Source organism: Camelus ferus, chromosome 3, assembly GCF_009834535.1.
Source record: "Camelus ferus isolate YT-003-E chromosome 3, BCGSAC_Cfer_1.0, whole genome shotgun sequence".
Taxonomy (NCBI): Eukaryota; Metazoa; Chordata; class Mammalia; order Artiodactyla; family Camelidae; genus Camelus; species Camelus ferus.
Window position 1 is genome coordinate 102,869,924 of NC_045698.1, and position 24,022 is coordinate 102,893,945.

Consider the following 24,022-nt stretch of genomic DNA (forward strand, 5'->3'; position numbering starts at 1 on the left):
TTCCTTGTGCTATACAGTATGAACTTGTTTATCTACTTTACATATAGTAGTTAGTATATGAAAATCTTGAACTCCCAATTTATCCCTCCCCACCCTGGTAACCATAAGTTTGTTTTCTATATCTGAGTCTGTTTCTGTCTTGTAAATAAGTATCTTTTTTTTTTTAGATTTCACATGAGTGATACCATATGGTATTTTTCTCTTTCTGGCTTATTTCACTTAGAATGACAATCTCTAGATCCATTCATGTTGCTGCAAATGGCATTATTTTGTTATTTTTTTTGACTGAGTAGTATTCCATTGTATAAATATACCACAGCTTCTTTAATCCAGTCATCTGTTGATGGACATTTAGGTTGTTTCCATGTCTTGGTTATTGTATATTGTGCTACTGTGAACATTGGGGTGCATATATCTCTTCAAATTTAGAGTTCCCTCTGCATATATGCCCATGAGTGGGATTGCTGGACCACATGGTAAGTCTATTTTTAGATTTTTGAGGAATCTCTGTACTGTTCTCCATAATGGCTGCACCAAACTACATTCCCACCAGCAGTGTAGGAGGGTTCCCTTTTTTCCACACCCTCTCCAGCATTTATTGTTTGTGGACTTTTGCATGATGGCCATTCTGGCTGATGTAAGGTCAGTCACCTCATTGTAGTTTTGATTTGTGTTTCTCTGAGCATTTTTTTCATTGTGCCTATTGGCCATTTGTATGTCTTCATTGGAGAATTGCTTGTTTAGCTCTTCTGCCCATTTTTGGATTTGATTGTTTTTGTTATTAAGTTGCATGAGCTGTTTATATATTCTGGAAATTAAGCCATTGTCAGTCTCATTTGCAGATATTTTCCCCCATTCTGTAGGTGGTCTTTTTGTTTTGCTTATTGTTTCCTTTGCTGTGCAGAAGCTTGTAAGTTTAATTAGGTCCCGTTTGTTTATTTTTGCTTTTATTTCTGTTGCCTGGGTAGACTGCCCTAGGAGAACATTGATAAGACTTATGTCAGATAATGTTTTGCCCATGTTTTCTTCTAAGAGGTTTATAGTGTTGTCTTATGTTGAAGTCTTTAAGCCATTTTGAGTTTATTTTTGTGTATGATGTGAAAGAGTACATGTAGATAATTTTGAAAGGATACTATGGGATGCCATTGTAAATTGGCTTTTTCTTTGTATATTATGTCATAAGTAACTCTCTGTGTTATCACCTGATCTGCATCTTTAAAATGGTGGAAGAGCATTCTCTTTTAAGACAGGGAGAAGGGGGCACCCTTAGGATATCCTGTCACTGATCTCAGCCAGACCATTCCCAACAACGCTGGGTATATTTTTTACTCAGAACCAGCCAATTATTTTTAAGAAAGAGACTTCCTTGTTCATAAATGCCAAATGACACTGGAGATCATTGAATTGGCTTTAAATTTTACTCCTGTCATTTGCATTCCCTATGTTGTGTTGACACAGAGATTACATGGGTAATTGAATCATGTTGAGTCTTTGAGTTCTTCATATCATCTGATATTTCAAGGTCTTTTCACACTCAGTCTTGAGCATTCCGCTGCATGAAGTAACAGATTCAAGGTTACATGACTAGTAATGATAGGCCTAGAATTTCAGCCCAGGTAGTCTGGCATTTGAGCTCCAAAGCATTAATCTGTCTCCAGAATAGACTTTCTTTCCAATAACTGTAGTGCTAGGTAATGAGTTATCAAAAGGAGGTATGGGATCATGAGTGGTACAAAATGTGTATAATAAACACTGTCTCTCTTTCTCATATGAAGTGGTTATTCTTCCCATGATGACCAGAACCTAGGCATCTCCCCATTGCAGTCCCCTCTCAGCAGCAACACTGATTTACTGTAAAAATAAATTAATGACCTGGTGAAAACCCTTCCACATACGTCTTTATGCATATTTATAAATAAATTAGACTCATGTGATTTTGGTTTAAAAATTTTTTTAGATTTATTTTTTATTTTTATTTTTAATAGATTTTATTCTTTTAGAGCAGTTTCAGGTTCACAACAGAATTGAGCAGAAAATACACAGAGTTTGAACATAGCCCTCACCACCCACACATACATACTCCCCTACCCTCAACATCCCTCATCAGTGTGGTGTATCTGGTACAATCAGTGAACCAACATGGGCACATTATCAACCAAAGTCCGTAGTTTACATTACGGTTCACTGTTGATGTTGTACATTCTATGGGTTTTGACAAATGCATGGTGACATGTAGCCACCACTACAGTATCCAGAGAATAACTTCATTGCCTTAAAAATCCCTTGTGCTCCATCTGTTCATTCCTCCCTCCCTCCCTCCCTCCCTCCCTCCCCCCCCCAAACCCCTGGAAACCACGATCTTTTTATTGTTTCTGTAGCTGTGCCTTTTCCAGAATGTCATTTGGTTGGAATCGTACAGATTGTAGCCTTTTCAGACTGGCTTCTTTCATTTAGTAATATGTCTTTTAAGTTTCTCCCATATCTTTCATAACTTGATAGATCTTTTTTTTTTTTACTGCACATATATTTTAAAATTTACATATATGTACTGTTCATTATTTCTAAGAACATTTAGAGCTTTAGCTTTTTAAACTTAAATAGTTATCAAAGGAATAAAGCGAACCACAAAATAAGAATTAACTCAAAAAGGTACATACACCCAGCTATTAACAGCAACATTATTTATAATTGTCAAGATATAGAGGCATCCTAAGTGAACATCAACAGTTGAATAGATAATGAAGATGGAGCATATATATACACATATATATGTAATGGAATACAACTCACTCATAAAAAAGGATATTTTGCCATTTGTGGCCCTTCATTCACTTTTTTCTCTAAAAGATTTTTTTTAAGAATTAAAAAATTTTTACTTATTGAAATGTAGTTGATTTACAATGTTAATTTCAGGTTTACAGCAAAGTGATTCAATTTTATATATATACATACACATGTATTTTCAGATTATTTTCTGTTATAGGTTATTAGAAGAAATTGAATATAGTTCCCTGTACTATACAGTAGGTCCTTGTTTATCTGTTTTATATATAGTAATGTGTATCTGTTAATCACCAACTCCTAATTTATACCTCCCTTACCTTTTCCCTTTTGATAACCATAATTTGTTTTCTCTGTGAGTCTACTTCTGGTTTGTAAATAACATTTTTTTTTTTTGATTCCACATGTAAGTGATACCATGTGTCTTTCTCTGACTTACTATGTAAGAAAATTTAATGATATGGAAATTGTTCACACATTCTGTTAAGTAGCAAAATTGTATGGGTAGGATAATTGCATTAAAAAATTCAACGAAATAGCTACTATTATTCCTATTTGACAGAGAGGCATAGACCTCCTGACCAAATTCGCCCAAAGTCACGTGGCTAGTGAGTCAAAGAGGCAGGATTGAAACCTAGGAGTTAGATTCCAGAATTAGGCACTTAGCCACTTCATTGCATGCTCTCTGACCAAGACAGACTCTAATTGAAAACAGTAGTAGGGGTTAGCTTTTCTTACTTGTTTTTCAGATTTATTTTTTAAAATTTATTTTTAATGAAGTATAGTCAGTTTACAGTTGCATCCAAAAAAAAAAAAAAAAAAAAAAGCCTAGGAATAAATCTGACCAAGGAAGTAGAAGACTTACATGTGGAGAACTACAAAACATTGACTGAGGAAATTAGAGATGACTTAAAGAAATGGAAAGATATCCCCTGATCTTGCATGTATGTGATTTTGAATGAGATCCTACTAGATTCCATCACAAACGAATCCATTTTCTTTCTTTTGGGTAATAGGTGTGATACCGTTGCTTAAGAGACTTTATGTCCAAGATGTGTGTGGAGGTGACCTATGGGTTAAAGAGTCCAATAATAATGTATCTTTAGAGTTAATATTGTGTTTCTTAGAATCAGACAAATTCTTAATTTTCTTGTCGTCCATAAACAGGCACAGCTGATTGTCATAAAGCCTCTGCTGAGGCCGAATAGTTCTCACTTTCATGTCACTTTGGCACACTGAATCATGACTGTTGCTGTTGGAATTGTTATGTTTGAGACTTAGGCTTCTGGTCACCACCTGCAATTTAATTTTGCCATTTCCCATCCATTTTTAATAATACGTTCCTGTAGTCACACAGTGCCACAAGGCCACCAAGACTGCTGCCTCACCTCGGCTACTGATGGGCAGGCAGCGCCCCCTTGTGACAGCTCCAAGCACTAGTTCAGCTGATGGAGAAAAGAGTGAATGTGGTGTCTGCGGGGCATCAGTGACTCAGACAAAATGTAAGTTGAATGAAGCCTAGGGACTAGTGTTAAATGGGACATGGGTGAAAAATACTTTTAATTAGGATAAGCATCTTTGGATGGAGACAGAGGAAAATGAACACAGAAATTAAAAAATGGTTAAAGATCCCCGTGAAGGGAGGTGTACAATCTCCCTCTAAGCTGTGGATTGAGGACTAGCAGCCTGGGTACTGCTTGGGAGCTGGTTAGAAATGCAGAGTGTCAGTTCCCACTCCAGGCCCTGGAATCGGAATCTGCATTTAGCGAGGGCCTCAGATGATTCATCTGCAGGGTTCAGTGTGAGAAGTGCTGGTGTACAGTGCGGTGGAAGTGTTTGGCCCGTGGACTTAAGACAAACAGAAGTGGGTTGGAATTCCAGCTCTGCCACTTAACTACTTGTGTGAACTTGAGCAGGTAACATTTCTGTGTCTCAGTTTCCTCATTTGTACATCCATCACAGGATTATAGTTGTGCAGCCATCACCACCAGAATCACCACCATCATTGCTAACCATTAATGAGGGCTCACCACCCTCTAGGCACTGTTCTGAGTGCTTTCTATTAATTCATGAATGCGATAGCGCAGGCTACATGCCTGGCCAATGGTGAACCTCATTGAATTAAAAAAAAAGAGGGACTAGGATTATTATAATCACTATAAAACATGGTCTTTAGCAAAGTGAGATGGTAGAATTCCTCAGTTAAAGCGAAGACTGTAGGTTTGGGGAGTGGGGGTGGGATGTTAGGTCTGCTGGAGCTTTGAGGGTTGAACTCTGGACCCCAGACCTGTGCTTTTTAGTGATGCAAAGAGGATTCTTTAAGATAAAACCAGTTTTCAGAGAGCTTGCTTAATCTAGGAAGCAGAAACAAAACTGTTTAAAACAATGGTTCTCAAACTTTTTGGTCTGGGAGGACCCCTTACCCTTCTAGAAATTGAGGACCCCACAGCGCTTTTGTTCATGTGATTGTATCTATCAGTGTTTACCTTATTATAAACTAAAGCTGAGAAAAATTTAAAATATTCACTTAAATGAGGCAATAATCACTCCACTACATGTTAACATAAGTCATTTTTATAAGAAATAACCATACTTCCTAAAACAAAAAAATTTAGTGAAAAAGTGGTATTTTCCCCACATTTTTGCAAATCTCCTTAATGCCTGGCTCAATGGAATAGAGCTGGACTCTTGTTTGCTTCTGCCTTCAGTCTGTGGAGGTATCACTCATCATGTAGCCTCTAGAGAACTCCACTGTACACTCAGGAGAGATTGAGAGTGAAAAAGGCATGTGATTTTTTAGTATTGTTGGAAAAGAGTTTTGATCTTGTGAACCCCCTGAAAGGGTTTCAAGGGACTCCCAGGAAACTGGGAGTTTCAAGTACATTTATTGCAAGCAGATATATGTGGTTGAAGACAAACTGTTTTTCTACATTAATTAATTGCTTAAAGGGGCAGAGCTCTGCTGGGGTCCCACGCTGTACTTGAAATGCATGAAACAGAATTTCAGCAAGAATGATGAATCTCAGTCTTTGCTAGTTCCAGTTGGTCTTACATGCCTGTGGGTTTTATCATATTCCCACAGGAGTCTTTGATTAGGTGCACTTGGCAATTACCTCTAGACTTCTTGTTCAGCTGCAAAAATTTTGACATTTGTATTCCTTAGCTATTCCTGCTGCTGGTTGGGAATGTGATGAATTTGCAGGGTGTGATCAAAGCCTTGCTTTCTTGTCATATTTTATCTATTAGAAGAGAATGGTGGTTAAAAAAATAGAGCAGAAATCTCTAATTGAATATATATATATATAGTTTTTCAAGATAGAGCTGTTAAAAGTATGTAACGTTGGAGTGGGCTAGGATAGCTTTGCATGCAGACTGGGAATGTCCTGTGAGGCAGTGATTTCCCCTGCATGGAGGGTTGCACTTGGCGGCAGCTCAGTGACAAAGGGCCTCTTGTTTTGGTTCCTCTGGTGGGGACTGTGAGCACCCTGTTGTGACACAAGTTTGGCCTCTCCATCTTGGGATGGCTAAGCGTAGTGTAGCTCACGGAAACTTGAGGACCAAATCAGTGTGCTCTCATCATATTCAGGACTGTAGTGGAAAATTAGTTCAAACACTATATTGGGGAAAAAATTAATGCTTTGTTATGTAAATAAAGTAATTCTGAATTCTCTTCACAAACTGTACTAAGAGAAATTTGTATTTGTTTAAAATGGTGGTCTGTTAAAATCAAATTCAGTTTGCATTTCTTGAGTACATATCATCTGATGCTGGGAGAAGGTCAGGAATTTTTGTTCTTTTTGTCTGCAAATAGGTCAGCCACACAAAAAACATTTTCTACAATCAATAGGCCGGAATAATTTGTTGACTTCATGCAGTTGCATAGAATTGCCAGCAGAGGGCGAGAGACTAACGTACCTTGCTGATAATACCGATGAGTTGTAACTTGTGTGAATTCAGATACCTAAGTTGTGTGGGTAGGGGAGGAGGCGTTTGGGAGCTGGAGAAGGGTTCTGGGTTGGACAGGACCCGCTTGTACTCGGTTCTGGCTGATGGTAGCCTTGTGAAAGAAAGCCCTAGTGTTGCCAGGTTGGATTTCTCAGAAGAAGAAAATATTCTAGATTTTCCTGTGAAACTTTACGATTTAAACTGATTGCTTAATTTTTTTTTGAAGCATCATTCTGGTAAAACAAACAAACAAACAGCCAGTGTTCTAAGTGTTCACTGGTGGGCTGAACTTGACCTGTGGTCTGCTAAGACCTATAGAATCCCGGGATTATAAATGGCCCAGACTTAATTTGTCTTTTTCTGAAAGGACATTTCTATACTACTTCTTTACCGGGGAGGAGAGTGGAGTATGTAACAAAGGTAGGGTGGCTTTAACGTTTCAGGGGAAAGTCATGCCAGTCTGCATTGGTGTAAAAATTTCAAGGTGATAAGACATTTTTCTTTTGGAATCCTGAGAGAGGAGTTGGCCTTTCCTGTTAGATAAGAATTCTCCAAGTAACAAATTACTCTATTTATAATAAAAATATTTTAAATAAGTACTTATAACAAATATTTACAATAAGCTTACTGCTGAAGGAATGACCATACATTCCAGGTTTTGAGGATTATTTGACTGCTAAATATCCCACCTCATTGCCCTGTAACTACTTCCACGCTTATCAGGAGGGTGTCTTACTTGTAATTTGGGAGATGTCGTGACCCTCCAGCTGGTGACCCAGAGTCCAACCCTCAGGCTCTCCTGTGATCTCCTCCTAAGAGGTCTATGTGCATTTTCCTCTGGCTTCCCTCCAGACCCTTCTTTGTAATTTTTCTCCACATGACAACCAGAGTCATCTTTTGAAAACTCAAATTTGATTGAGTTTTTCCTGTTCCGTGTTCTTCCTTGTATCCTTGAAATCCTCCAGTGACCTCTTACTGCTCCTTAGGTTAAAGATAGAACGTCCCATGCCCATTTCTCCTGATTTATCTTAACCATCTCCTCCTCCTTGCGTCCAGCCACCGTAGCCTTGTAATTACCATGTTTTCTTCACCTCACAGCTTTGGAACAAAACTATTTTAAACCTCTCAGAGAGCTTTAAATTTGTTGTTGAAACCACAGGCAGCAAGTTCTATGGAACCTGAAGCACTGAGGAAAGGTGGTGCAGACACAAGACTGTTGAGTTAGGGTTATTCTTTATCTTTTATTTCAGGATATAAGGGAAAAGGACAGAATATTGACAAACTAGGAACCATAAAATTGGAGTTAAATATGTACTGATAATTTAAAAAAAATCAACTTTCTATTGATAAAATAATCTTTTGGGGAGGGTAATTAGGTTTATTTTATTTAATGGAGGTACTGGGGATTGAACCCAGGACCTCATGCATGCTAAGCATGCACTCTACCACTGAGCTATACCCTCTCCCTAAAGTTGAATTTCTAAGTGTTCACTTAAAAAGGACAAAGAACTTGCCAATAATATTCAGTGGTTGGCTTGAATAAGTATCTTCCAAGGATTGGAGACTTGTAATTTGGAAGCTACTTGTAAGGAAATCAGCATTTTGTCAAAGTGTTTGTTGAAGAATATTGTTTACCAAATTTGTGATATTAGGCACAGGCCATTAATTTACTGATGTTCCTATAATTCACATAATATATTTACAGATAAAAATCAAACAGATTTATTTTTATAAGTTTTACAAAAATATATATTTAGTCTTCTGTCCACCTCCCTGCTTCCAGTGGTTTAGATCAGCAAGGTCCAACAGCACTTTCTGTGATGATGGAAATGTTTTCTGTTTGTACTGTCCAATATGAAATGTGGATGGTGCAACTAAGGAACTGGATAGTTCATTTTATTTTAGTAAAAATAACCACATGTGGATATTGGCTCTTGCTATAGTCTCAATGTCTGTGTCCCTCCAAAACTGATAATGTTGAAATCCTAGCTCCCCAGGTGATGGTGCTAGGAGGTGGAGGTGGAGTCTTTGGGAGGTGATGAGGTCATGAGGGTGGAGCCCTCATGAATGGCATTAGTGTTCTTACCAAGGAGACCCCCACACAGCTCTCTAGCCCCTTCTGCCATGTGAGGATAGATTGAGAAATTTGTGATCAGAAAGACGGCTCTCACCTAACCATGCTGGCACCTTGATCTTGGACTTTGAGCCTACAGAACTGTGAGACATACATTTCTGTTGGGTTTAATCTACCTGGTCTGTGGTATTGTTATAGCAGCTTAAATGGACCAAGACAGCGAACAGATACAGATTACTTGGTTGTTATGTATCTGAAAGACTGTCCTCCTTCAGTATTAATTTTTGCAAGTAAAAATACACAGGTGATTCTGATAGATTAATTTCAAAGTACCATATGACCTCTATTTTTCATAGGGTTGGAATGTTAACCCTATGAACAAGCAGGGTCCCACTGCCTGGGATTTTTTTTTTTTTAATATGTCATCAACGTTTAATATTCTGAGGATTAAGTAAGAAAATCAACGAAGTTTTTTTATGTGACTAGGTTAATTTCCTCTGAATTTTTTCTTTAATTAAAGTACAGTTACAATGTGTCAGTTTCTGGTGTACACCACAATACCATTTCCTCTGAATTCTTATGCCTGGGATATTCTTTTCCTTTATTCCCAGCCCACTTCTTCTCATCCTTCAGATCTTGTTGGAGCATTGCTTCCTCTGGGAATCCTCCCTGATATTTCTTTTGTGATCGAGTCTCCCACGAACAGCACTGGTCCCTCTCCTTTACTAGAGCTCACGAGTGTGTTGGAGGGAGTGATGCAGAGACAAAGGAGAGGATGATCACTCCAGAGACGACAAAACAGCCTTAGGAGCAGCACTTGCTTTGGGAAGCGGGGAGGGGCTGGGGGATCTGACCCCATGGTGGGGACTGGCCTTAGGGAGGAGGGCAGTTCCCTGCTGTGGAAGAGGGCAGAAGCGGCAGATGGTGCAGACACAGGATTTGCTATTTGGAGGGGGCAGATCCTGTTCTCTTGATTGCGGCTAGTAAGTAGCAGGGGACAGAGTGTGGAAGATTTGAGAATTAGGACAAATGAAGACCTGTTTACTCTGAAACAGCAGAATTCCTGGGTCTGGCCGATTGCTAATTTGAAATTACGGATGCTGATTTACAGTGACACCCGCCTGCCCAGTCCAGGCTTCACAGATGTGGGCAGAGAGGAAGCTGATGGTTGCGCTATTTAAGTTTGGGATTTGGCCAAATCTGAGAGTAAATGAGGACAGAGCTGTTGAAATCTGGGAGGGTCACTTTCCAATTTTGCCCTGCTGTGATCCATCTGGGATTTCTTGCTGATCTTGCTAAAAACCTGAAGTTGGTGAATGTGAATTGAATAGGAACTTAAAGTCTTAGTGACATACCCCAGGTGCTCCTACACCTGGCTAATTAGCTCCCCATCTCTCTGGTATTTGGGGGCCAGCAGAGTTTGTAAGCCAAGCTTTTCCCCAGACTCTTTGCTGACACAGGATGGAGGTGTATGGTGTCACTCAGCACACGAGGAAATGCCAAAACAGTATCACCTCTGTCACATCTGCATGTCTCCCCTCTGACTGAGAGATACTGCTCGCCAAAGAAAAAACAATTCTCTGACAGGGAAAGTAATTGAACCTAACTCGTGCCTCTAGAGTCTGATTCCGTTTCTCCATCTAACAACGACAGAGCCCCACAAATATCTCAGCTGGGATTTGTTTTTCCTGGGGGGGAACGAGGCGTATTGCCTGCTGGATGGTTTCTGGCGGTCAGTCCACAGGCGGTGCATCTGTGCTGGGGGTGCCCAGCTGACAGCCCAGGTAGGAGCTCTCCGGGGAGGTGGTTGCTGTAATGGTCCAGCTGTTCTCTGGCTGCAGCGGGCGAGCATGGTACAAAGCAGCTCTGGCTCACCTGAGGCCCTGAGCCCTGCCAGCTGCTGCTTCATCAAACTCTTTCTCTTTTTAATTTAACATGTTTCCCCTTATTTTGAAATCAATTTTTAGATGTACAAACACATGAATGAATTCCAGAAAGTTAAATATGAAAGAGCTCTGTTTTCCTTGGACTTTGCTCTGTAACAGAACCCCTCCCCTCTCTTCCCCAGAGATGATCACTGAAATCAGCTCAGTGTGTATCTTCGCAGACTGTTGGATTGGTCTGCTGTGCTACTTAGGACTAGATTTGGCTGTGTGTGATAGGGAAACCTCAAACAGAGCTTACATGAATTACAAGTTTCTTTTTTGCATGAGGAAAGCTGGGATGCAGGCAGTCCAGGGCCAGCATGGTGGCTCCATCATGTCACCAGGGATCCAGGTACCAGTTTGCCATCCTCTGTCCATTGTCTCCATCTTTAAGGTCACCTCCTGGTCCAGGATGGCAACAAGGGCACCAACCATTCTATCCACATCCCAGGCCAGACACAGAAGGAAGGAGGGAGGTCTTATCTGCATTCACTTCTGAGTTCATCTCATTTACCAGAATTTAGTCATAATGCTATGCTTAGCTGCAAAAGATTTTGAGAACTGTAGTCTTATAGTTGAATCCATTGCTGCAAACCAATAAAATCATGATTCTGTTATCAAATGGTAGGGGGGCTAGGCAACAAGTAGTCTGTCATGCAAACGTGTGTATAAAAGCATCATTTTTACACATTTCAGCCCACATACAGTATTTCAACTTGTTTTTTTCCAGTACAATATGTTTTAGAGATTTTAGCATGTTAGTACATATAATTCTACAGCATTTCACTCACTGTTCCGTAAGTATTCCATATTGTGAAAATATTATAATTTGTTTAGCTGTTTCTCCGTGGGTGATCATTAAAGTTATTTCTAGTTTTCCCTGTTACAGACAATACTGTGATGAATACACTTGGGCAGTGTTTCTTGTGCATATTGGGGTGTTATCTTAGTCCGTTCAGGCTGGTATAACAAAATACCACAGACTGGGTGGCTTATAAACAACAGAAGTGTATTTCTCAAGAGTTCTGTGGGCTGGAAGTCTAAGTCTGGGTGCCATCAGTGGCTGGTGAGGTTGCAGACTGCTGACTCCTTGCTGTGTCCTCAGAGGCTGGGCGGGACTAGGGAGCTCAGTGGGTCTCTTACAAGAGCGCTAATCCCATTCAGGAGGGCTCTACCCTCATGATGTAATCACCCGCAAGTTATCCATCACCGAATACCATCACAATGGATGTTAGGATTCCATCGTGTAAATTTTGGGGAGGACTTTTGTTCAGAAACATTCAGAAACATAGCAGGCATCATGTTCCAGAAGACTACTGAGAAGTGAAATTGGTGGGTTGAAGTTGATGCTCATACAAAATGTATCGGATGTGGCCAGATTTGCCTCTAAACTGGCTGTCTGGTTTTACACCCTTCACATCTGTGGATGAGGGTTTTGACTTAACTTTGCCCATAGGTGATGTTCTGTTGTTGTAAGGTTTTGACCTTATATTAGATTCAAAGAAATGCCTGCTGAGACAAATGAGTTCGTCACTAATTTGACACTCGGGGAGGTGCTCCCTCCTTGTTCATGTGGTCCCAGTGAGACTCACCTGACCCCTCTCCCACTGTCCCTGAGTCCCTCAGGGCACTCCCTGCGAAGTTCTCGTGCATCACAAGGAACCAGGGTGGGAGCTCTACCGGGCACAGCTCTTGTCACGTCGGTAATCGTGCCTGGAACAGCGTCTGGCACAGTAAGTGGCCGTTTCGTGAAAGGTCAGTGCTGGGGCTCCAACGGATCGATGTTTAGTTTGCTAGTAAGTTGGTTCCTTGGAATTTGCTTTTCCCTTTATGGTGTAGAGGAAAATGAATATGTAATAAGCTATGGTTATATGGCAAACATCGCGCTAACTACTTGACATACATGATCTCATGCGAAGCTTCTCATCACCCTATGAGAATACTGTTGTTCCCATTACGCAGATGGGCAAACTGAGGTAATTGAGCCTAGTTTCGTCCCTGCAAAGCTCATGTCCTTCCCACTGCCCAAGAACTCAGTGCTTCTAGCAGTTTTTTTTACTTCTGGGACACTACCAAGTTGGGTTGTTTAAAGATCCACAAGCAATTAAGTCTATTAGCTGTTTTTAAAGTAAAAGCAAGTGAAGCTGTCACACATTTTCTTGGTATCATCAGCTTGGGGGGCACAGTGCCCTGCTTGGCTCCGAGTTTGCCCCATTTCACCACTAAATAAATTTTCTTAGGTTGGCCAGGCTTGACGGTTGATTACACATGTGATGTTGGTGTATTTAAAAAGTGGGTAATTCATTTGTTAAATGATTACGGCAATTATTAATTTCAATTTATCCTGTTTATTGGGAACAGCTGTTCATTAACATTTATTTAACTGCAAATTTTTGAGCCAAACTAATTACCTCAAACACACAGCGCAGTGGCATCCTGTATAGAGAAGTGCTCTCATGCCGGCGTATGAAAGTAGCGCGCTGCCCAGGGTGTTGTCTTACAGGTGGCCAGGTGGGGGCTCTCCTCAGTTGGAGTTCAGACCTTAGGCTGCAGTCCTGTCCTAAGAACCTAAATGCTACCAGACACTCTAAGGCCAGAGTGGCAAGTTGGAGCAGATTGGTAATAAAAATGAATGAAACAGGAAGGTCTCAACTCACACAGCCTCACTGGTCTATATTTGCTTCTGTGCTTTTGATTAACATAGAGTTATGAGAAGTCTTTCTTTATGGTAAGAAATACTATTTTAAGCATGGGGATAATGGCCATTGACCCTCAGCCTGAAATTCCAGGGGACAGTAGGGAGTGGTGGGGATTGTAGCACAGTACAGAGTTTACCTTTGGAGGTGGGGCGGGGTAGGAATGGATGGCAGCTGCTTCCTAGAGGAGTCAATTGGGAACGTGGGCCCCCAGTGGTTAGTTCTCATTTTTCAAGAGAAACTAGATGTGTAGATTTTTTAATATGAAATCTCCTAAATTTTAGATGTTAGCTCAAATGTTGAAATAATAGAGTGTATAATAGAAGAATACAGCTGTGGCTTGAGGGCTGTCCATCTGTAACTTGTGGATTAAGTCTTTCCCGAGATCTGTGGGTAAGAGACAGGTGTCTGGTGGACAGACCTGTCTTTTGAGGTTAAATCTAATTTATCTGGTTTTCAGTCATTTCTTTGGTTCACAAAATTCTCTCACTAAAAGTAGTTCATCTTACAGAAAATTCTTAACCTTAAGCTTCCTTTTCCTTGTTTTTAAAATGAAAGGTTTGGGTCTTGTTTTCTGTGAGGTCTAAATCTGACTTTTCTCAGTTGCAACTTTAATATGATTTAAAACTAGGCAAGAGACATGAACCTTTAAACTAAATAAAAAATATAAAATATTAAAAAAAAACCATGAACCTTAGAGGGGGCGTTAAAATATCAAAACAATTTTCATGTAGGAGCCATTTTGCTTTGAACCTTGCCCCGCCCCCTCTCACATTTATAGGTAAATCCCTTTGCCGTGGTCCAGAGGATCTGTCTTTAGTGCGTATTGAAGGATTCCTGAGGCCCTGGTCGAAAGGCAGATGCCCAGACCCCCTGAGGTTCTGACCATAAGTGCTGAGCATCCAATGGTAGGTGTTCCCGGTGGTTCTGCTGCAGAGGGTCCCCGGAGCACACTTTGAGAATCTGTGCCAGATGTTGTGTTTTGGCATTCTGTGTCTGTTTCAATCACCTTCTGTGTCCCCATCCTCCTCCATCACAGGGGCTAGAAGGCTAAAAGCCTCATTCTCCTGACTCTTTGGCCACTAGGATGCTGGAGGCAGTTTAGGTCTTGGTAAGGAGGTGTCCTTGAGATTCTGAAGATAGAAGGGAGGCAAAGACCATTCTTTTATCTGCCCCCCCGCCCCCTTGAGGTTTCATGCTGCTGACGTCTGTGAGTGTTGGCAGCAGGTGGACTTGATGGTTACTGTTTATTCTTTAATGTCACCGTTTGGGGAAGCTGTGGCTTTAGCAGTGGTGGTCGCTGTGGAAACAGCAGTAGCCTGACATTTCGTTGGCAGTAATCGTTCCTGCCCTCTGGACTGTGGCTGTGGGAGTTCATGGTCTTGAAGTCAGAACCTGCTTCCATCAGCATAGGTGAGGTTCTGCTGGGGTAACAACCAACCTCAAAATCCTAAGTGTTTTTGTTTTTTAACAGTAAAGCTTTATTTCTTTTTCCCCCATAATGGAGGCACTAGGGATTGAACCCAGGACCTTGTGCGTACCAAGCAAGTGCTCTACCACTGAGCTGTAACTCCCACCCCCAAAGCTTTATTTCTTGTTTCTGCTACATGCCAGCTGTGGATTGCTGAGGAGCTGCAATTTGTGTCTCCTCACTCTAAGATCTAGACTGACAAAGCAGCCATCAGCTTAGTCTTTGCTGGCTACCATGGCAGAGAGGTAAAGGGGCCTGGTGCTGGCAATTCAGTGCTCAGACCTACATGCCATACATGTCACTTTCAAAGCACCAATGGTCCTAACTAGTCCCAAGTCCCACCTAACCACAGAGGGGCTGGGAAGTGTTCCAAGAAGGTGGAGAGCTGGGAAGACTTGGTGAACAGTCCTTATGACCCCCACAGGAACCTACGGGCAGCATTTTAAATTGCATTCAGCTAACTCTTACATGGACTTTGCAAGCGTCTCATCCCTGAATTAAATCATGTTCTTCTGAAGATACCTACAGTGTTTTTTGTTTCCTGGACTAAACTCTGAGCAGTGAATATTACCTTAGACCTTCTTTCTCTATCACTTTATATATATATATATATATATATAATGTATACACACACATACATACATGCACACACAAACATATATACACACACATACATACACACATATAAATTCACATAATCTTGAATTTCTATTTAATATACTATATTAAATTATGTTCTTAGGAAATGCTTAATCATATAGTGTTCTCACCCATGGAGGGCCCACCTTAACTTTCTTAGCTCAGTGCCATTCTCTATGTTCTTGTAACTGTGGGGGATATACCATCCATCAAAACTCTGGATTTCCAGAGATGCTCCTCTCTGTCTATGACACCTTCAGCAACCCATCAGGTCACCCTTCCCATGACATCACCCTATAGAGATGCTTCACTCTCTGACCAACCTGTATCGTATTATAGTCAGAGGATGGCCTCTGGAGCTAAGTTGACTAGGTTTGAATCTCAGCTCTGCCATTTTCTGGTGGGATGACCTAGGGAGATTTCTTAACCTCATGCCCCTTTTTTTCCTCATGTGTAAACTAGAGGTAGTAATTTCTAATAGATGTGTTTGGAGCAGAAAGCTTTTAAAATGCTGACTGTACAGGCTCAGTAAGTTTTAACCAATTATGCAGTGTCCAGTGTTTCAGAAATGTTGAGCCTTAAATGGTCTGACAGATGCGTTTTTGGTGGCACACAGACCTGATACAGGTAGCATTTAACTCACACAGGTGTATATACCCTCTTGCAGTTCTCTTTTCATCTTTAAAGGACAAAGTCTTTGTTAGTTGCTAGTATGTCTGTTACCACCTCTTTCACACTCTTAACAGGAATGATACAAATGACTGAAGTTTGAAAACCCCCAATCCAGTCCATTAGCAGACTCCTGCTTTCACTCAGTTTGCTACATCGTCCCCACAATTATGTAGCCTCTTAAATGAAGACCTTATTCATAATCATCCAGAGTAGCCTGGGTTTGTGATTTTCTCTAGCAAACAGGGCTCAAGAGTGAATGTTGATCTAGAATCACCTTTCTGGGGCAGATTCCCAGGTTAATAGGTCTTGTTGAATTTTACCAGTTTGCTCCTAGACACATCCTTACCAACCAGTTAAATTAACCTTTTTCCTTTCCCTCCAAGCTCAGTTCTCCTACCTCTCTGATTTGTTTCTGTCGGTAGTGCCACTATTTTGCTGGATAATTTCATATTTCAGCGTATCAGGAGTGGCTGCCTGGAAAGAAAGTTTCCTGCAATCTAAGAGTAGAATGGAGATTGGTTATTTTCTGCCTTGGGTACATAGCAGGTGGGAGTTGGCCAACTTGAGCAACTCCTCACCTACAACTGAACTGGACATCTTGTCCCTTTTCTCTGGCTTTATTTCCTTCATTATGTCTCCATGGGCTATATATGTCTTCACTTTCCCATCAATCCAGCTTCTGTTCCCCTTGAAGAGCCAATGAAAACCCTATCTTTCTTTTTTTAAAAAGACTTTTTTTTTTCTAGAGCTATTTTAGATTTACAACAACATTTAGAGGAAGGTACAGAGATTTCCTGCATCCCCTCTGCTCCCACACATGCATAACCTCCCCTGTTATTAACATCACTTACCAGAATGGTACATTTTTCACCTAGGATGAACCTGCATTGACACATCATAATCACTTGAAGTCCATAGTTTACTTCAGGTTTCACTCTTGGTGTACATGCTATGAGTTTGGACAAATGTATAATGGCACGTGTCTGTCATTGTATCATACGCGGTATTTTCACTGCCCTGAAAATCCTGTATGCTCTGCCTATTCACACGCTCCAACTTCCTCATAACCACTGATCGTTGTTTCTCCATAGTTTTGCCTTTTTTCAGAACCTTGCCTTTTTTATAATATCTAATCGGAATTATATAGTATGATTTTCAAAGAAGTAGCTCTTTAAGATGGGCTTATTTCACTTAGTAACATGCATTTAAGATTTCTTCACGTCTTTCGATGGCTTTAGAGCTCAATCTTTTGTCTGGATATATCACAGTTCATTTATCCATTTACCAACTGAAGGATATCTTAGTTGCTTCCAAGTGTTGGCAATTATGAATAAAGCTGCTGTAAATCCATGTACAGACTTTGTGTAGATATAAGGTTTTAAGTTCTTTGGGTAAATACCAAGGTACATGATTGCTGGATCATGTGGTAGGAGTATGTTTAGTTTTGTAAGGAACTGTCTTCTTTGAAATTTTGGAAAGTGTCTTCCACAGTGGCTGTACCATTTTGCATTCCCTCCAGCAGTGTACGAGAGTCCTTGTTGCTTCACATACTCATCAGCATTTGGCGTTGTCCGTGTTCTGGATTTGGGGCGTTCTAATAGGAATGTAGTGAACCCTACCTTTCGTGACCCAGTCTTAGTCATTTTTGTTTCCCACACAATGCTGAGTGTATAATAATTGCTAAACATTTGTTAAATGAATAAAAGACTATGCCTTCTGTTGTTGCCTTGAACAGCCTACATACTTTTTCTAACTATTTATGAATTTGTATTGTCTTCAAAACTAGGTGGGTATTACGGAGGGCAGGGATGAACCAGATCGCATTCTCATTTGTATACTCTTCATGGTCTTGTTCATAGAGGTTTGATCAATAGTATTTGACTTGGAAATTGTTGTTCTTCTGGTTTTTGGCATGCCAGGGGTGGGTCTAGGGGCATGTATACTTCCCAGCCTGTTGCTAATAATGGTGTTCAGGGACCTTTGAAGTTCTGAGGCAGGAGTGAGCATAAGGCAAGTTGGATGACTGCCAGACAAAATATCCTTCCTCTCCAGCTACCCCCATCCACTCTTCACCTTGGTACCAAGTTGCAATCTTTGGGTCTCAGCCTGTTGGCCACACTTCCTCCAAGAAGCCTTGGTCTTACCTGAGTTGTCCTCCCCTCTGATAGTACTAGTAACGTTTTCTACTGTGCATTTCTGTTATACAAGCATTAGCTTTTTCTTCTACTAGCCTGGAAATTCCCAGAGGTCCCTGATTGTCTTTGCTCTTTGTTGTGGCCCCAGAACTCGGTATTGTTCCTGGCAGATAGTGGGCATTGAGTCGGGATTGTTTGGATGAAGGAATAACAACCCAGCACATTAACCTGTGAATTTTGATGAATTTCTATCGTTTAGCGTTACCACTATCACAACTTGGATATCGGCTTTATTTTATTTTATTAAAAAAAATTTGGGGGGACGTAATTAGATATTTATTCATTTATTTATTTTAATAGAAATAGTGGGGATTGAACCCCAGACCTTGTGCATGAGCCATACTCCCACCCCCTACAACTTTAATATATTAGGACAGGTGGATGATTTGGCATGGTGGGGAGGTGAAGTATGGCATCTCTAAATAAGTATGTATTCTAGATTCCAGTAACTTTCAACTCACTGCTAAATTTTCTATTAGCATCACTAAAATTTTACCGAATATAGAATTTGGTTGGTTTCTTCCTTCCTTCCTCTTTCTTTTTCTCTCTCCCCTCCCCTCCCCTTTCCTTTTTTAAAACTGCAGTGGCCCTTCTGAGCCTTTCAAGGCCTCAGATTCATCATTTACAGACCATCATGTCCCTTGGCTGTGAGGAGGGACCAAGCAATACAGGGTCAGCTTAGGACTGCCAAAGGCAACTCAAACCACACATTTTTAAGAGAACGCTTCTCTTCCTCTGCAACATCAGAATGACTTCAGAACCATGGTTTCCAAGGTAGTATTTCACTTTTAATTTTAGCACTAAGCCACTAATAGGACTTGAACCTATCGAGAGAACTCTGCCCTTAAAAAAAAAAATCTCCATGTTACACAGCAGAGAGATGCAAAGAATTAATTGCCACATCAGGCTTCATTTTCTGCATAGTTACGCTGGGCTAATATTTAGCCTTCAGCCATGTTTTTGACGCAAACAGTATGCAAAGTACCCGTATCCATTTTTTAAAACATTTTTTTCATTGAGTTATAGTCATTGTACAATATATGAAATTCCAGTGTAGAGCACAATTTTTCAGTTATACGTGAACATACATACATTCATTGTCACATTCTCTTTCGCTGTGAGCCACCACAAGATCCTGTATATATTTCCCTGTGCTACACGGTACAATCTTGTTTGTTCTACATTTTGAAATCCCAGTCTGTCCCTTTACCTGTATCCATTTTAGATGATGGGGTTTGAGACTGCACGGGAACCTCAGGAGGGCCTCCGATCTCTTTCCTACACATGGGACCTGAGGCAAGTCATTAAAGCAGAAGAACTGTTACATGCAGAGCCGAGGAGCCCGCTCGTGGAGCGGTGGAATCTGGGAGCTGCGGTATCTGGGAGCTGCGAGGGAGGCCCTGGCATCACAGTGCCAGTTTCGCTGCAGAGCAGATGATGGTTCCTGGTGTCCAGGCTGCCGGTGATCTCAAGGCCTGTTCACAAGTGCCCTTGATAGTCTCAGCGCTTCCTCAGAGGCGCTGCCTTGTACGTTGTACGTTGAATGTCTGTAGTTCCGCCCTCTCCCCATGACCCTCATCACGAATTCATCTAAAATGAGTATCTTTATCATCTGCCTGGATCACCCCCGGTGTCCAGAGCGATAGTTGCTGAAAATAATGCTAATTATAGCAATAATAATAGCTGCCATTTATTGGCCATCTGCTAGGTTCTAGCAAGTGGCTAAGGGGTTTCTGTGCATTTTGTTCATTTTCCATAACCATCCTGTTGCGGGCATTTCTCATGGGGGAGAGATGCCCTGGTGCATATCTTCCCGTTACCCTCCCTTGTGTGGGGAAATCCAGACAGAGCCCTACTCCAGGGTGCCTCACCTTCCCTTTCCCTGCCTCTGGCAGGCAGTTTAGTCATCAGGCACTAGGTTGGAGTCTTTGAATGTGAGCCTGAGCCAAGAGACGAGAGGGTGGAGACAGGATAGCAGAGTATGTCTGTGCTGCCGGTAGCTACATTCTGGACAGATGTACTGCCCCGTCTTCAGGGCACTCGGGGCTCCTGCTGCTCCTCCATGTGTGCACATCTTTACATCTGTAGATTCTAATACAGTCTTCTTGCTTGCAGCCAAGTACCCTGTCACATCTATGAATTGAGTGCTGTTATTCTGCCTATTTGACAGGAGAGGAGATTGAAACTTACATAAGGCAACTAACTAGACCAAGGTCACGTACGAGTGTGTTGCAGGGCTGGGGCTCAAATCTCAGACATTGGATACCAGAATCTGTTCCTTCCACTGGCCAACTAAAGGGACTCTCACCTCTGCTTGCCTGGCCCCTTAGCCGGGTCACAACATCTGAGAAAGACAACAGAATGGCCTGTTCTTCAGAAAGGACGCAGGAATAGGTGTTGCCTCCCTTTAATGAGATAAGAGCTGCCTTGATTTTCTTTACTGGGCTTGATCTATTCGATTTCCCGCCCGTTTTGTTCATCCCTCTTTCCCCCACTTTAACGCAACAAGGGATTGCCAACCCATGAGTGATTTTAAATTAAAAACTATTTTTTTGTCTCTTAAAATGCAAAGCTACAATTGAAAGAAAAAAAAAACACAACTGCATAAAACTTTATCACTGGAGCCCCAAGACAGGAAGCAGCCATAAAACAGTGACATGCCGGAAACAAATTACATGCATTTATCAGTAAATGGGGCTGTGTATGCTAATGGGATTCGGCTTGGGAACAGGGGGCCTGGCTGCATCAGGCTGGTTAAAAGCACAATTCATTACCAGGAGCCAGTGAAGGATAGAGTTACCATGTTTAGTGCTTGCTGTGGGTCCCACAAGAGCAGCTGGGCGTGTGCATTTACTTTTGGAATGAATTCTTCAGAACTATGGTTGGGAAGGGCTGGCATCGAGACTTCTGGGAAAATAGGGCCATGGTGACCGGCCAAGGCAGGGGAGACTCAGACCAGCGCTTACCGAGACCCTGGGATTGGCAAGGACTGTACTAGGAGGTTTTCTTGCTTTTTTTTTTTTTTTTTTTTTTTTTTTTGCTTTGTTATTTAAACATCAAGGCAACTTTTTTTCAGTTTTTTAATTTTTTATTGAAGTGTAGTCAATGTACAATGTTAGTTTCATGTGTATAGCAAAGCGATTCAGTTATACATATACATATAAATATATATTTCAGATTGTTTCCTTTACAGCTCACTACAAGATATTGAACATAGTTCCCTGTGCTGTACAATAGGTCTTGAGGCACTTTTTTTGATGCGTGCAGTATGAACCCCATTGTATAGGGGAAGAAGTTGCAGATTTAGGAAGGTCAATTGCTGAAAGTCACATAAGGACGAATAAGTAGGTCTTGAACCCAGGTTTTACTCTAGAGCTTGTAAATGAAAAATGTTGCCTGCTATATCAGCAAACAAAGGATGCTACAGCCATCAAGTGAGCTACTATAACCACCCCCGCCCCTGGGGGTGAGCTGGAGGGAACTCAGGATGGAGACAAGTATGCTGCCCACAGCCAAGTTCTCAGCCTCTGCAGCAACCCACACAGTGCCCCTTGAGGGGACACAGGATGGGAAAGAACAGCACACTGACCCTAGACAGCTAAGGTGCAGATCGAAGAAATGATTTCAGTGAGCCCAGACTCTTGAATTCTCCCATGCATAGAAAAGCACTAAATTCCTTAACTTTGAGATACCTGGTTTTCTTTAATTAATGGTGAAGTTTTGATGTTCCGACTACCTGGTCTTTGCTGCAAAAATTCCTATATATCCTGGCTTCTCCCCTACCTCTTTGGAGCAGTCCCTTAGAGAGATCTGAGAGGCTACCTCCAGGGCTTGAAGTCCTCAGAAAGTCTGCCAAATAAAACGTATTTTTCAACTTTCAGCTTATGCATCTTTTTTAGTTGACAAGCTGTATCTTATGACCTTGGCAATTACTTTATCTCACAGGACCTGCTTCTGAGGTAGAGGACCTCCAGGAGTCAAAGGATGCATGGGCATGGGCTTGAAATTGGGTAGACCTGGTTTCAGGTCTCTTCCTCTAACTATCTGTATGACATCTGACAAGTAACCTCTCTGAACGTCCATTTCTTTGTTTGTTACATGGAGTTTTAATGATTTGTCAAAACATGTAATACAATGGCACCAATAAATGACACAGTGTAGGACACATGCTGACAGTTGATGGTCGTTGACCTTGCTGTTATTATTTAACTTACTTTGCCTTTGAGGGTTATACATTCTTGGTGTTTATCTCCCTCTGTTCATCTAAAATACTGCTGGGCGTGCTTTTCCTAGCTCGACATTCTTCAAACTGTCGTCCCGATTCACGGGCATGCTGAGAGTCCTCACGTTAATGCTGTGAGGCTGGGAGCTGCCAGGAAAGCAAGTGAGAATGGGACCGTGTCTCCTCCTCCTTTTCTTTCTTCTCCCACCTCCTTCTCTTCCTGCATGTGATAGAAAATATAATTTAAACAACTTTGAGCAAAAATATCCCTGTGCTCAAGTGAATTTGGCTTCAGACTGTGTGATCCAGGCTCAGACAAACTGCACCTGGTGCTGTCTGTCCCTCTGTACCTTAGCTCAGTTCACAGATGAGCGCTCGCTCTCAGGGTGGGAAGGTAGCAGCCATTCCAAGGCTGCAGCCCATCAGGTTCATGTCCTGGGGAAAAGAGAGAGAACTCTTCAGTCCCAGGATTCATTCTGGATCGTCTGAGTCAAGTGCCCCAGCCCCACTGCTAAGCCCAAGGGGACAGATAGATTGATGGGCTCCACCCAAAGCACTGCACAGAGAGTGAAGGAGGGGCTCCCTCTGGAAGGAACCAGGGTGGGCCTTCAAAAGGAAGGGTGCAAAAGTAACAGCACACTGACAGTAAGAGCAGAAACTTAGAGTCTGGAGCAGGGGGGTCAAAAAAGCAAAAACAAATTCCAAAATAATGTGGGTCTCCATTTTGGGGGTAGGTGGGTAAATTTAATGAAACTTGAAGGTCTAAAATACAAGAGGAGATGCCATGTTTTTTAGGTCATATATCTCTATATAAAAATTTGAACAAGAAATCTTAGTTTATATATATTTATTTATAAATCACATGTCTATTACTGATTCCATACTGGGTAAATATTAGTAAAGTATAAATGCTAATTTTTTTTTACTGAAACAATAAATATTGTCATACCTCAGTGGACCAATCGGCATTTTAGTGACCGTTGGTTTGGTTTAGAAAATAGGGAACCTCTGAGCATTCAATAAAAAGTCTGAGAAAACATTTCTCCAGGGCTGCCTACCCTGGCTTCAATACACGGCCTTCAGGTCACTTTTTACCCCTCTGGGATCCAGTGCAAAATAGTCATTTTTCTGGAGTTTGAATTTGTTGCTTGAATCTGATCCTCAAAGATTAAGATCTAGGGACAAACCCACTAATCTAGTCTAGCTGCTTCACAAGACAGAACAGAGAGCAAACTGCCAGAGTGAAGGCAGTAAATTCAGAACTGAGATGGAATTTGCATTTACTGAGTTCCTATTTCATTGCTTTTGGGATTGCACAGATTTGTTTCCGTCTCATTTTTCAGAATTAGGTATTCACAAAGAAAACCATATGAATTCCCTCTACTTTATGAAGGAATAGTTT

General features: G+C 41.3%; 1 long non-coding RNA gene and 1 other non-coding gene across 2 annotated transcripts in view; one reads left to right on the forward strand and one right to left on the reverse strand.

Moving 5' to 3' along the window:
* Nucleotides 1-24,022, forward strand: part of LOC106729295 — an 83,862-nt gene that overhangs the window by 4,263 nt on the left and 55,577 nt on the right. The gene's annotated exons all lie outside the window — the stretch shown is intronic.
* TRNAA-AGC lies at nucleotides 8,118-8,189 on the reverse strand. Its single transcript has one exon. It is a non-coding gene; the product is annotated as a tRNA-Ala (tRNA).